Below are 15,204 nucleotides of genomic sequence, written 5' to 3'. Positions count from 1 at the left end.
TTGGGGGTCGGGGGAGTCCCCCACACCAACAAGCAATTCTTGGGACACCAGCTGGGTGTCCTACAATTCGACTCGATTCTGACACTATGTACCCAGAGACAGCATCACACCCCACAGGTTAAGGGTTCAGCCCCACAAGACTGCCCCCACCGCAGGTGCCAACAGCAAGTCTGGGTTGTCGCCTATGCTTCTGAGCAACTGGCTGTCAGTAGGAGGTTCCCAAGACTCTCTACTCCGGTTCGACGAATTTGCTAGGGTGGCTCACAGAACTCAGAGAAACCTCTTACTTACTAGATTACCTGTTTATTAGAAAAGGATAGGACTCAGGAATAGCTCGATGGAACAGACGCATAGGGCAAGACATGGGGAAAGGGCACTGAGCTTCCACGCCCTCTCCAGGTAACCACTCTCCCAGAACCTCCACATGGTCACCAACCGGGACGCTCTTGGAAATATGTCCTTTTGGGTTTTTATGCATAAGCCGTTTATTTATTCTCTTACCCTCGGCTGCTGTTTTTCCTTCCCCATTTACAGCCCAAAGCCAATCAAAGAAGGACATGTGCAGTGTGATGCCGTTCCTGTACATATTTTAAGTGCATAACAATGTAAGAATTTGTTAACGGAGACATACACATGTATGTCTTGACTCTGCATAAAAATGTAATCTTTTGTTAATGGAGCCATGCACATGGATATTCTTGGAATCATAAAGAATGCAATTAATTTTAGGATATTGATACCTATGATGAGGGAGGGAGGAGAACGGGATGGAAATGTGAATTTTAGGTGTGACGGCAACATTTTGCTTCTTAAAAACACAGATATCGTTGTGGGCTGAATCATGTCCCTGAAAATTCATATGTTGAAGTCCTAACTCCAGGACCTCAAAATAGGGCTGTATTTGGAGAGAGGGCCTCTAAAGAGGTAATTAAGGTCAAGTGAGGTCACATGGGTAGGCTCCAATCCAATGTGACTGATAGTCACGTAAGAAGAGAAGATTAGAACTCAGACACACACAGAGGTAAGACCGTGCGAAGACACAGGGAGAAGTGGTCGGGGAGAGAGGCCTCAGAAGAGACTAAACCAGCCAATGCCTAGATCTTGAACTTCGGCCTCCAGAACCGTGAGAAAATAAATTTCTATTGTTTAAGCCACCCTACGTGTGGCATTTTGTCATGGCAGCCCCAGCAAATGAATGCAACATCGGAAGCAAATAGGGCAGAATTTAACGTCTGTTCTTTCTGGATATTGGGGCCGGAGATAGAGATCATACTATGTACTCTTCTGCATATTTGAAATATTTCCATAATAGTTAAGAAAATAACAAGCAGATCCCGAAAAAGAATAACCAGAGAGTAGAAATTTATGTGTGATTACCTTACAGGCCAAGGTGGGTTTCGTGTTGGGCAGGTGGTTCTCTTCCACAGGCTGTGTCAGTCACCCATGACTTCCCGTCTCTTGGCTCCGCCATTCCTGATGCCTGAATCATTGTCCGCAACCAATCTGCACAAGGAGAAAGAAGGAACACGGAGAAGACACACCTGCTTTCAAAAGTTCCAACCTGGAAATGGCACACACCACTTCCACTCCCATTGCATTGGCTGAAACATAGTCACACGCCACACCTCACTGCAAGTTGCTGGGTGACTGCCTTCCTGGGCACCCAGGACAAGGATGTGGAGGACAAACAGCCAGTAGTCCCACCCACAATGTCATCAGGTTGACCCTGGTCTTCATGCTGCTGCTCAGTCCACAGCGTGTCTGCCAGGCCTATGGTTAGGGTTTAGATATTTTACAAAGGCGCGGGGTTGGGGGTCATGGTTTGGGACTTCAAAGAGGAGGAAGCCAATTCACAAGGAGACAGAAAACCAAATGTTTGCTGCGCCATCTCTAAACAAATGAGAGAGAACTTGTGTAAAATGGGCCCGGCTAGGTACCTTCTTCTCTACCACATCTAGAGTTCCCTACGTTGACAGCTCCTTCCTGGAACAGGCCTTCTGTCTTAAATTCTTTTAGGCAGTTAGGGGCGAGGCCAAAGTTTCTTTTATATATAAATTTTATGTGTATATATGTAATTTATAGAACTAAATAAATGAATTTAAATATACATACAATGGATTATATATTCTATTATATATCAATATTAATATATATTATATATATATATAATCTCCTTGGTTCTCCAGAGAACCCTTACGAATACAGGAGGAGTTAATATTCTTTTATCGATGGCATTTACATTTAATCATTTGAAATTCTTAGTTATGACATTGTTATGGCTTGCAAGGAAGTGTCCTTTTCTGTTTCATTTAGAGGCCTCAAGATACCAATTTTAAAAAGTTTCCCATTTTATTTGTTTGGTTTGATAGGCTTTTTCCAATTGAGTGCACAGATAAACCAATTTAGGAATTTCAAAGGAGCCCCATTTAGGCCAGTGAAGCCTTAAATCACCCTGAGTAATCTGAGCCCAGTGGGACAGAAATCTACATGTAGAAGGTCTGTTTTCTTTAAAGACAAAACCAGCAGGAGTCCCAGAGTGGGGCTGTTCTTTGGTGGTTCTCTTAGAAAATGGATTTCTCATTTGTATGAACTTACCAAAGGATCAAAGGCCCAAAAAAGGAGTGAAAGAAACAGAAGTTTCTAACAAAGCTGACAATGGAAGGATGGCCAGAACCAGTATCAAAGGACGCCTACAGAAAGAGTCTGGACCTCTACCAAAAATGGGAGGTCCAGGCCCAGGAGGACTTACCACCAGGAACCAGAGCCACCAGGAGGAGACAACAGAGCACAAAAGATTCTTTGCAGGCACCTTGCTTGTGTCTGTGAAGTGGCACCAGAATTGAAGGTCAGTAGCTAGGGATCCCACTTCTGTCACCATGTAAACTCAGCAAATAAGAGGCATAAACTGCAAAAGAACCAAACAGTTTATTTGGGGTCTCAAGAATTGCAATTCAGGAGATGTAGATTCGAGTAGAAGCTCAAATGTGCTCCTAGGAAGACAAAGGAGGCAGGGGTAGATAAAAGGAAAGGACACAGGCTTACAAAGGTCTACAGTGAACAGTTACTGACTGGTTCTGGCATGGGGTGAGCTGACTTGCCGGAACATAGTTGGTCCTAGGCAGACTGTCCCTTCTTGGAATGAGGAAACACTTCAAGATGTGACCTCTGCTGTCAGGTAAAGCTCAAAAGTTCAGTTAACATCTGGTGGTGGATGTGGTGTACAAGCATAAGCCCCACTTCCTTAATGGCCTCCCAGCTACATTTTAGAAGCCTTGAAAATGGTACTCCATTTTGTCATTGTCATCCACCACAGTCACGCACCACGTAACAATATTAACGATGTTTCGGTCACTGATGGACCACATATATGACAGTGGTCCCATACGGGTAGCACCACATAGCCTAGGTGTGTAGTAGGCTCTCCCACTTAGGTTTGTGTAAGTACACTGTGTGATGTTCACACAACAGTGAAAGTGCCTAATGATGCATTTCTCTAAACATTTCCCTTTCATTAAGTGAGGTACGCCTGTACTGATTTTATTCTTGTGAGTGTTGAATAATGAATTACTCATTTCAATTATTTGAGTCAGCCCCACTGGCTGAAGATGGTAAAGGCTGACTGAAGCAAAAAACTAAAATTTGTTATTCAACATTCACAAAACCAAATGAGTAAAGAAGAACTTTAAGTTCTATATCAGGGTTCATGTAAGGCAAAAACATTCTAAAGGAAAGATGGATTTGAGGACATATATGATTCTGAGTGTAAATGTCTGGGTACAAGCCAAAATTCCAGGGAGCATTTCAGACTTTCGAGGCAGTGGAATTGGTGAAACCAAAGTCAAGCTCTCCAAACAGTAAAGGGGGCCCAGGTAATATCTGGAGTACAGGTGGAACAGGCAGAAAATTTCATTAATGTAATTGTATGATATGATGAACGGACAGAGTTGGAAAATAGGATGGCAGGGTAGGGCAGAGGGACCTGGAGGGCCCAGGATGGATGGAGAGATCAGCTGGGCTGGTGGGGGGAAGGGGCCATGGGCACACACTCTTCATGTCCCCTCCCCCACCCTCTGAAACCCTTTGTGACTCTTCAGTGCTCTGTGATGCAGGCCTGGGATTATAGGCAAGCGCGGACACTCTCAGAGCTCAGTTGCCTCAGGCAGCCTTGCGATTCAGAAAATGGAGTTCAGTCAATGGAATGTTCTCTCATTTCTGAATAGCCATATGGAGTTGTTTTTGAGCATCTGCTCAACATTCTTAGACAGTGACCGCAACCTCACCATCGTGTGTGGGTTGTGGTTGCTTCTTCTGTTCCTGTGCTTCCTGGTGGGGATTCCGTCTTTACCAACCTTCTGGAAAACCAAAATCTACCAAAAGGTAAGGATCCCTGGGCAAGCCACCAACAGGCATTTTTTATTGTTGTTTCCATTTCTAGTCCCACATTTTTAAATGAGTTGGTCCAGAGAGACTCCTAAGATGGCAAGTCTGAATAGAGGATAGAACATCATCCTTCTAGGGGAATAGGCCAGGCAGGACTAGGGGTTCAGCTGGGACTGTTTCCCATTTAAAACTCACAGACCATCTGGGTGTGGTGGAGGATTCCCGGATAAAATCCCATCAGTGATTTCACGGCCCTGCATTAGGTTATTTAGAGAGTTTGGGATCTGTGTAGGAGAACACTGTTCCCAGCACTGGATCATGAGTCACATTCCCATGACGGGCGTCATTCGACCAAACCGTCCTTTGTATTGGGCAGATCAGGAGAGCAGGGCTGAGCCTCTGAGCAGACACTGGAGTGTGAGCTCTGTTCCAGGATACAGGGTCCCATCTGAGGAAGCACAGATGTGACTGTGGGCCTCAGAGTCTATGCCCTCCTTGAGCAGAGGACTTCTGACTGAGAATATCAAGTGTGGACTCTAGCCAAAAATCCTCCTTCGAGCTTTTCAAAGAAGGAAAAATTGAAAGTATCTTATCACCTTTAGAAATTCAGAAAGGGAAAGAACACAAAGTGCTAGTAATAAAAATAGAGAGTGACATTAATCTTGGATGAATATCTGAGTTTCCTAGAGAGAGGAGCAAGCCAACTAAGTCCTCGCTCCTCATTCTTTTCTTTTTGTTCTCAGCGTCAGGGCAGAGCCAAGAGGAGAAGAAAAGGTGGAACATCAAGTGGTAAGGTTCCACCTATCCCACCTGAGCTCTCCAAGGGTGACCCTTCCTGTCCTCTCCATGAGGTCCCAGGTCCATGGTCTCTGAGGATGTCAGTCGCTAGATAGAGTCCCTCTCAGAAAATAGAGGCCTCAGAGGAAAGGTTCATGGGAAGGTAGTCAGAACCCGAGACATTTCTCAGATTCCTGTTCTGCCCAGCTCTGGGCATGAAGCAGTGATGGGCCTGGACAATGGGTGTTGCCCAGTGGGTTGCCGTGGGAGACGTCAAGAGTCAGAACTTCTGTCTCCTGACCTTGTGAAACTACGTTGACTTCCTGGATGATCAGACTCCTCTTTGAGGTAACCACTGACCTATGTTCCTCACATGGTGGTTTTGAACATCCCATGGGATAATGTATGTGACAGTACTTTATAAATGAAGCAACAAACACATGTGAACCTTATTAATATTATCATTGACCGTTTGACCACATCTACTGATTCGTGGGGCTTTCAGAGTTAATATCCCGTTAATATCCCAAGGGTCTCCCATAAAGGGACTCCTGTGTAACACCTATGCTTCTACCTTTATTACATGTAATTCGCTCTTCTGGTTTCCCAGGTTGGAGAAACTACCAGAGGGAAACAGAGGAGAAAAGGAGGCTAATTTCTATTCTGAAAAGGTGACTAGTCTTTTCTTTCCTGATCCCTCTTTGACATGTTCTCTGCAATTCCAGGGATTCAGTACAGCCTGCAGTAGTCATGGGAGGGGTTTGCCATAGGAACGGGTATGTGAATGAAGGCCTTGGGGTGAGGGCTGCTGAGTGTATGGTGAAGTCATAGATGTGGGGCATTGTGAAGGGGCAGCAGGCTTCAGGTGGCCCCTCCCCTGACAGGCCAGCAGGTCCTCCTTTCCTTGTTCTGGTCCTGGCTACAGTTTTCTACTTCCTGTCTCCCGCAGGCCCCTAGGCCGGCCTCTCGATCCCACCCGCATTCGTCAACTATTATGCCCAGACCCCTCCTGTGAGGTGTGTAATAGCACAACTGCTGAGATCAATCGGCTGCTGTTCCTGGAGGACCTGGAAGATGATACTGCCTCTGTGTCCTCTCTGGCTTCCATAGCTTCTGGGACTGAGTCATCATTTACTCTGTCCTCTGCCTTCTCAGAAGTCCCTCCAGGAGACCTAACACCATCCCCTCCACCTGACCCTTCCCCACCGCTCCGCTCCGTTCTCTCACCTAACCCAATGACACCCTTAGCTGACTTTCTTTCACCCTCACCACCGGGTCACTCTATGCCACCAGAGCCTATTCCTCCCTTGGAGTCCAAATTCCCAGCAGACCATTCCCCACCCCAACCCATTGCCCTTCCCCCTCTCCCACCACATGACACCCAGGCAATGGATCCTATTCTCCAACCAGAGGCCACTCTGTCTCTGAATACGATCTTCTCTCTTGACCGCACCCTTTCCCAAGATATTAACGCCTTACCAAATTTGTCCCAGATAATGAATCCCAGTGACTCACTGGCTTGTCATCACGGACCACCAAGCCTGTCTGTCTCACCACCGACAGACCACCCTTTAACTGTGACTCAATCTAAATCGGTTTCCATCTTATTGAAGTCTGTTCCAGAGAACTCATCTCCAGATAGCCCTGGTGGGTTGTCCACTTATGTCCCAACAATCAGAGGCACTGACCATTCAAGCCTGTCAATTTCAGACTTATCCTGGTGGCAAGCTTGTGCCAAAGACTTGTTCTTAGCACCTTCCACCTTGGCACGACATGATTTTAATCAAGAGTTTCTTGCCCTCCATTCTCCAGAGTCCTCTCTGGAGAGACACCCTACAGCTAACCTTATAGAGCCTGGTAACCTCTCATTTCTCAGCCCTCATGTCCTGGCACTCCTGGAGAGACAAGTCCAAAAGAGGAGTGATTTCCTGATGTGGAAGGAAAAGGAGAAGGAGAAGGGTTCTTTTCCAAAAAAACTTAGGCCAGGGCACCAACTAAATCCTTCGGGGAAAATGTCAGAGTCAAATGCTGATGAGTGTGACTCAGCATTCTCCCTTCCTTTCTGGAGCAGTGCAGGCAAACCAAAGGAGCTGCACATGCATGAGCAGCCCCCATATCCTAAAATCTTGGAGGACCATTTACAGGAAAAATGTATGCAGCTCTTCTGGGGTCTCCCATCTCTGCACAGTGAGTCCTTGCCCTCTGCTATCCGTGACTCAAGTGACTGCACCACAATCTTCCTTTTCAATACCATCTCAAATGCCTCCACGGGCCAAGAATCCCCAGTACCTCTCCATCGCCCACCTCCATCCTTGCCTGAGATCCAGCCCCAACCCTTGCCTCAAACCCTGCCCCAATCCCAGCCCCTACCTCTCACTCAGGTCAAGTCCCAGGCCCACCTTAAATCCCCACTCCCAATCCTACCATCTGGTCCTCTACCCCAGATAAGGATCTGTGGAGTGTGTTACCATAGACCCCAGGATGAATCAGAGTCTCTCACCTCATCTGAAATTCAACAACTGGAATGGAAAGTGTTGCAGAAGCAACAGGAAAGTTTGTGGGGTTCCCCCTCTGTAGTCCAAAGATCTCAGGAAGAATTTTGTTCTTCAGCTCCCAACTTTCCTTACCATCAGGCCTCCCAGGCCCATGCCTCCATCTCCACCCTTCCCGTAGAGTTTCCTCTCAGTGATGAGCTGAGGAAGAAACTGGAACATCACCTTCGAAAGAGGCTCATCCAACACCGGTGGGGCCTGCCCCGCAGGATCTGTGAGTGTCTGTCACTGATGATGCCTCCAAGAGATTTCTCAGAGATAGCTAAGTCAGAGAGCAATCGTGGACTCTCATGGATCTCGGTGAACAAAGATCTAAATGTTGGATTGAGCCAATCCAAAAGCTTCCATGAGAGGGGTTCAGAACTGCTTCAGGTAGAGAAGGAGATGGGGAAGGATCAGGGGCACAGCCCAGAGAACGGCCCAAAAGCTCATCTGTTGAGTGACCCAGAGAGCTCTTCAGATAAAGATCCGGCAGATGACTCTGAGAAAGACCTAAATAGTCACAAGGCAAGTCTGTCAGGGAAAACTTCAAGGGCCTTGGAGGAAAGTCTAGATCAGAAACAACTTGAAAATGTCCTGAAAGCACATTTGAGCAAGAAGTTTGAGGAAATCAGTGAGGCTCGGCTCCCTGGGACGGTGCGCAGTTCATGGCATGCTAGCAAGCAGACATTGCTGCTTTCTGACAAATCCCGCACCCAAATAACACAGAGGAGTTTGCCACCTTCAGTGGGTGGGGACTCCTCCCTGAATACCTTCCAGGAGCTTTGCTTCATTGATTCCAGTGCACAACAGATGATGGAAACCCATATTAAAAGTTTCCGTATGAGGATGGAGTGGGGCCTTCCCTGCAGGGTCCTTGAAACCATACAGGCGTTTAAACTGGAAGATGCTGCATCCCAGTCCTTGCCCTATTTCTACTGTCCCCCCTCAAATAACCCAACTTTGGAAGTCGACTCCAAATCCGAGGGCTTCGAGCCCCATAGAGGAAGCTCTAAATCTGTTCTTCAAGAAAAAGCGGAAACAACAAATTCAGCCCTGGTCCTGGATCGTCTTTGCCCTGCTACTTCACCTATGGGCAGGGAAGGACAAGGGGTGCCGAGACAATCACCCTCTGGTATCAAGCAAGAGATTGCAGAGGTTGTTCAGAGGAGTAAGTGTGCCAGGCAGACTCATCTGCCTGTCACATGTGGCATCACAGGCAAAGCGAGTCAGAAATTTACTCAGCTAGGCAACAGATGCCCCCCAGAGCTGCCTGCAAGGCAAGCTGGTGCCAAACATGAGACAAAAGATGAGAGAGTGAGTTCCAGTGATAGAAGAGAAGGGCGACAGGACAAAAAGATGAAGTCAGAACCCTTTTCCGGGCACAACACGACCAGGGACATATTCAGGGCCAAGGAGCTCAACGCTCTGCAGTCAAAAACTGGTAATGTGTTGACAACCAGCAAGCCAGGAAGCTCCCAAATGATATGTGAGAATCACAGTAAAATAGAAATTACTGGGACCATTGAAAGCCCTGCACCAAAAAGACAAGTTCCCCAAGACCCGAAGTCATCGGATCTTAAGGAACATCTGTTTGGGGAATTAAAGTCGAAACTAGAGAAGAGGAATCAGAGCCAGGTCCAAGGCCAACACACTGACAGGGCCCCTGCCTCAGAGAGCTTGACTTACAAGGCCTCACTGACTCATGCCCACGGTGTCTCCAGTGGGGACATGGGAGCTTCCCAGGTGCTGCGTGTCCATCTGGAGGACAGTGGGATCAGCAGGCAGCAGCGGAAGGAGCCTTGGGTCCCTAAGAAAGACCTAAAGAGGTCCGAGGATAAGAAATTCCCACCAGCTACAATGAGACTGAGCCCTCTGGGCCCCAACAAAGAAGAGCTTGGTGGAGGGGATGCAGGGTTGGGGACATCCCAACCTACAAGAAAGAGTTTCTCTACTCAGATCACAGCATCAGAGGAGACGCTTGGGAGCAAGTCTTCCCAGACCTCATCACAGAAGGCACAGCCTCCTCCTGAAAGTCTGTTCAGAAAAAAGATGAACCACATTTTTCAATGGCTTCGTCCTGGGACAAAAGGCAAAAAGCAAGAACATCCCCAGGAAAAGGGCCGCCCCATATCATCTGCACAGAGCAGAGGCCTGGTTAAAGGGAGAGCTGCCGTTACTGGGACCACCACGGCTCAGAAGACCAGGACGGTCCCTGGGAAGTTCCCAGTGGAGAAACTGGGGCAGCGGTGTGCAACAGAGGTCACCCGCCCTCAAGAGCCCCTTCCTTCCCTGAGGAAGTTTGTGAAAACTGAGCAGAAGGCAGAAGAGCAGGCCCAGGCAGAGCCCGTCCAGGGGCATCCTTCCAACTACAGGGCTCCCTCCTGTAAAGTGCCAAAGTCCTGCCACCAAGAAGTTGTCTTTGCTGGCCAGAATTATCCTACATGTTCTAGACGGATCAGAGACCAGAACAGACACCCTCAGAAAGTCGTGGCGCTTAAAGATCAGCTATTGGATCAGAAGCGTCCCTTATCTGTGCCCCGCAGGGAGCATGTGCCCCATCCAAGCTCCAGCTGCAGGCGTCAAGCCGGCCCAGGGGCCTCCAGCTGTTCTCACCACTGCTAAAGGCACTATGTTTAGGGATCCGTCTCTATGTCAACAGAAAACGCTTTTCCAGCGTTTCGAGAGCGGAAAATTTCCCACCGCAAAATAATTCCTTCTTGTGGAGAATATTAATTCTCCCCAATAAATGATTCTCTAATAATAGTGATGTCTTTTCTGTGTCCTGTGTTGGGGGCATGGGTTTCAGGTAACTCAGGGCTTGTGCTTAGGGAAAAGGAGGAGTGAGTTCAGCTCTTACTGATTGCTTCCTCTGGCTTCTGAAAGGTCACCAGTGCTCTGGAGCTCTTGTTGACAAAGAGATATCACGTGCCCCCAAAAGCCCATTTCCTCCCTGATGAAGTTTGAGGAGGTGGGTTCTGCCTCCTGCCTCTTCGCTTAGCCTTAACGAAAGTGTAGAGCAGCCCACACCTTCCACTCACTGAATGTTTTACATCCTTCAGAGAGTAGGGAAGACAGGTGTTCTCTATCCGAAGAGGGTCAAGAATAGGTATGCAGTTCATAAAACAACAATGAAGAAAAAACAGTGGCTTCATCATGATTTAGAGGTCAGTGACCAGAGGACCCCACAGGTGGGTGAACCCTGAATGGGATTTGGGGGGTGGGGGAGGGTATTGCTGCAGTGGATCCTGGGCTGGTGGGGGAGGGGCTAGCAACAGCACAGACACTCCTTAAGAATCTGTCATGTGAGTCATATTAAAGTGTTAGGGAAGAATACTTTAAACTTTACATTGAGGTTTCCCTACTGGAAAGGCACCTGGGGGAAGTGGTTCCCCTCTGTAGGTATTTCTTCAGACTGCCCAATGACATTTTGTTGCAGAGCAAAAGCATCACTCAGCTGCCAGTAGTAACAAGGTTGACCAGGTAGCCACCTACCTCCCAGGATAAAATAAAGCTGAGAGTAAGGAAAAGATGACTTGGAGTAAGCGAGGAGGGAAGAAAAAATGAAGAGGGGAAAGAAGGACCTTGCTGGTAGAACAAAGCTTTATGCCTCATCATCCATATGGTGACCCTGTCCTGTTTCCTGTTTCCCCCGCCCCCTCCTCAATCTGATCCAGGCATCACCACCTTGAGGCTGATCCAGGCACTGCACAGCACACTGATGCCTTATTCCAAAAAGGCACTGGGCTGTTCTTTGAATACTAAACAATATCTGCAGGGAGGTCATGAGGCATGGCATCCCCCTCTTTGGGGAAGGTGATCTTGCTGCCTTCCTTCCATCTATGCTTAATAAGAATATACAAGATCTTGCCCTTAGTGTGTACAGTTCACCTGTCGGGATGGAAGTGCCGCCTCTGATATTCACGGCCTTGAATTGGTCTCCCCCAGAACACCTGCAGCTCATGAACCAGAGATGAGTCCCAGACTATGCACCAGGTTACAGATATATGGGGGTCTCACCATGGACTGCACACATACCCACCCTTACAATAGGGGTTGGGAGGAAAGGCAACTCCACTTAGACAGACTGGGACTCAAAAATTGGCTGAGTGTCAACTGGGGCAAAATTCAAAAAGCATTATGATGGTGAGCGTTAAATACATTAAGTTGTAGATGTCTAAGTAAAATAAAGATGGTTACAAGGGTGGAAAAATAAAATACCAATTTTGTTTTCTAAAAACAACATGATTTTAAAAATGGAAGGGAGGAGAAAAAGGGAAAAATAGAATAAAATGATTGTTCTGTAAGTAAAAAGAGGGGGTCAAGATATAGGTGACAAACGAAATAAGACTCCAAGTAAGGGAAAGGAATTTGAGGACATTAGAAAAGATACAAGTATAATGGTAACTATTGTAACAAAACCGCACACGCACGCAGGCACACTCTACACAAATGGGGTGAGTATCGCAGAGGGCACTGGAGGTAGTTTTCCCAGAAAGACTGGTGAACGCTATGTGTTAAAACAAAAACCAAAAACAAAACCGGTGTCCACTACAGCCTCTCTCACTCCACACTTGTATCTTCTTGTCCAGAGTTATGCCATTGACCCCACAATGTCTGAAACTTGAGGTCAAAGAAAGAATGCAGATTCTGTGGAGGTCCTGGGAGGGGGATGGGGCCCAGGGCAGGAGACTTGAAGAGGTGAGGAGGCCACGGAGGGCTCTACCATCGATGTGGATAGACCAGCCAAAGACCAGCCTCTCAGTTTCTACATCATCTCATCTTAGGGTCCTTTCCTTCCATTCCAGTGTAGTTACTGCCACACTCCAGAGCTTATCACCAGGAACACTTCAGCCATCCAGATTATTACAGTCGGACATTCCACCCTTTGGCCTCGTCTCTCATTCTTCTGATTCACATGCCCCTTGTTAACTTTTCAACTCCAGGCCATTCATTTTTCCACTTACTCCTTGTCTGTCCGTCAAGCTCTTGTTTACATTTCCTCCCTCTCCGGGGTAGACTTGATGGTCTGTCAGGTAACCAACATTTAAAAAGCTCCGCTACTAATGGGCCCCATCCAATCCCTTTTAATCCTTCCTGTCTGGCAAAATCCCATCTCTCTGCCTTTCCCAGAAATGCCTTCCTATATCTAATTGATCACTATTGGATTAAATCTCACAATGGAGTCTACCGATGCCACAGTAAATTCAGCCCCAACACTAGCTGGAAATCACTCACTCATTCCACAAAGAATTATCCCATGCTTACTAACATGAGAACAAAACAAATGGAGCTTAGGTCGCTGTTTCCTTACTCCATTCTCTCTCCAGGGACACTCAAATTTATTTCAAATCTCCTTCACTTTCCTCAAATTTAGGCTGTCTCCATTTGCTCAGTAGATGTGCTGGACCACTGATCACAGAGGAACTAGAAGTCAGGAGACAGGAACTTTCCGTCAATAAAGCTTCACAAAAACCTTTTCCTGTTCCTCCTTTCCTTCTTTCCTGTTATATGAAAAGAGGTTTCCTTCCTAACCTCAATGATTACACTTCCTGAAATGTCCTTATTGAGAGAGCTGAACCCTCATCTTGACGGACTGAGCCCCCTTGCCAGGTATCCTCTCGTCCCCTCCCTCTCTTTAGGAGGCACCCAGCTTCTTTCATTATTTTAAGCTTCTATTACAGAAATGTTTAAACACGCACAAGAGCAGTGGAACTTCCCATGTACCCCACTTCCACTGTTATCATCTGGCACGTGTGATACGGCCCGTCTCCTACACTACGGTTAAGGGGCAAAAGCCCATGGGAACATCCTGCCGTCCGTCTCTCAGGTGTATGCTTTGTGCCCATGTCACAGCTCTCATGTTTCTTTGACATTTACTACCTGTGGAGCTCACTGACCCAAAACAGATGGACAGAGCCATGGGGAGGAAACGCACTGAGCTTTAGATGCTCTGGCCATCAGTTCTGCTCAGCCCTGTAGTCAAGCCTGAGAAGTCACTGAGTTAACTCCTCCCTCCACCCCACGCAGAAAGGAATCTTCCTAAGCAAATGCAGTGCACGGTGTTGTGGTCCCTCAGTCACACAGTGACTGCAGCACGTAGAGAGCACAGAAGGAGAAAACGGTACATGTGATAAGGACTTCACATCACCATGCAAGTGTTTTCAAAGATTTAGAAGAAAGTTTTTTTCCTGTAATACATTTAAAACAAGCTACTGTATGATGAGTTAAACACAGGAGATCAAACACTTTTTTATCTCCTCTCCTTCCCCAAAAGTAAAATATTACATGAAAAGATGCTCCACATCATTAGTCACCAGGGAAATGCAAATCAAAACCACTGTGAGATAGCACTTCACACACAGGATGGCTAGAATCAAAAAGTTAGATAATAGCAAGTGTTAGAAGGCCGAGAAACTGAAACCCTTCTACGCTGCTGGTGGGTATGAAAAATGGTGCAGCTGTTTTGGAAAACCGTCTGGCAGTTCCTCAAAAGTTAAACACAGAATTACCATATTACCTAGAAATTCCACTTCTAGCTAGACACTCAAGAGAAATGAAAACATACGTCCACACAAAAACTTGTACACAAATGTCCATAGCAGTATTATTCATAACGGTCAAAAGACAGAAACAACCTAAACGTCCATCAACTGACGAATGGGTAAATAAACTACGGTATATCCACACAATGTAATATTTTTTGGCAATAAAAAGTACTGATACATGCTACAATATGCACAAACCCTGACAACATTACGCACAAGTGAAAGAGGCCAGTCACAAAGAACCTCATATGATTCCATTCATACGAAATTGTCCAGAACAGGGAAATCTAGAGCGAGAGGAAGTAGACTAGTGGTCGCTTAGGGCTGGGGGGATGAGAGGACAGGGGCATGACAGCTAAAGGTTATGAAGTTTCTTTTTGAAGTCATGAAAATGCTTTAAAATTGACTGTGGTGATGGTTACCCATCTGTGAATATACTAAAAATCATGGAATTATACACTTTAAATGGGTAAGTTGTATAGTATGTGAACTCTATTTCAATAAAGCTGCTAAAACAAGTAAAGGATTTAAAAAGAATAAGGCCCTTGAGGATGACAAGAAGGGGAGAAGATATGACAAAAGATGTCAACACATTTTTTGAAGACGGAAATCCGGTGCAGGAGTGGTAACTGACTAGCAGAGCAGAGGAAGTGCCGGCAAACCAACTCACACCACAAAACCCCAGAAGACGGACGACCCAGTGGCACCAGAGAAGGAAGAAATTAAGGGTTTCATGCTGTACACATGTTGAATATTTTGTTCTTTGCTTTGGTTTTTGTTTTATATTATGCATAATTTTTTTTAAAAAAATTTTGGGGGGGATGCTCTTTTCCAGTATTTTGTGAAACCCTGTTGGAATGTTAGCACACTTTAAATGTGCGAAGAGGATCCAGGGTTTCTTGCCTGGGACAGAACCTGCGACAACTGTTTTAAAGTCACCATTGCACACTTCTGGGGTTTGGGTACGC

The 15,204-nt window shown here is 46.5% G+C and overlaps 1 pseudogene; it reads right to left on the bottom strand.

Moving 5' to 3' along the window:
* Positions 1-15,204, bottom strand: part of LOC123276647 (heparan sulfate glucosamine 3-O-sulfotransferase 4-like) — a 71,381-nt pseudogene that overhangs the window by 13,216 nt on the left and 42,961 nt on the right.

Source organism: Equus asinus, chromosome 14 (genome assembly GCF_041296235.1).
Source record: "Equus asinus isolate D_3611 breed Donkey chromosome 14, EquAss-T2T_v2, whole genome shotgun sequence".
NCBI classification, from domain to species: Eukaryota; Metazoa; Chordata; class Mammalia; order Perissodactyla; family Equidae; genus Equus; species Equus asinus.
The sequence above is the reverse complement of the archived record's forward strand: the minus strand, read 5'-3'. Positions and strand labels throughout refer to the sequence as shown.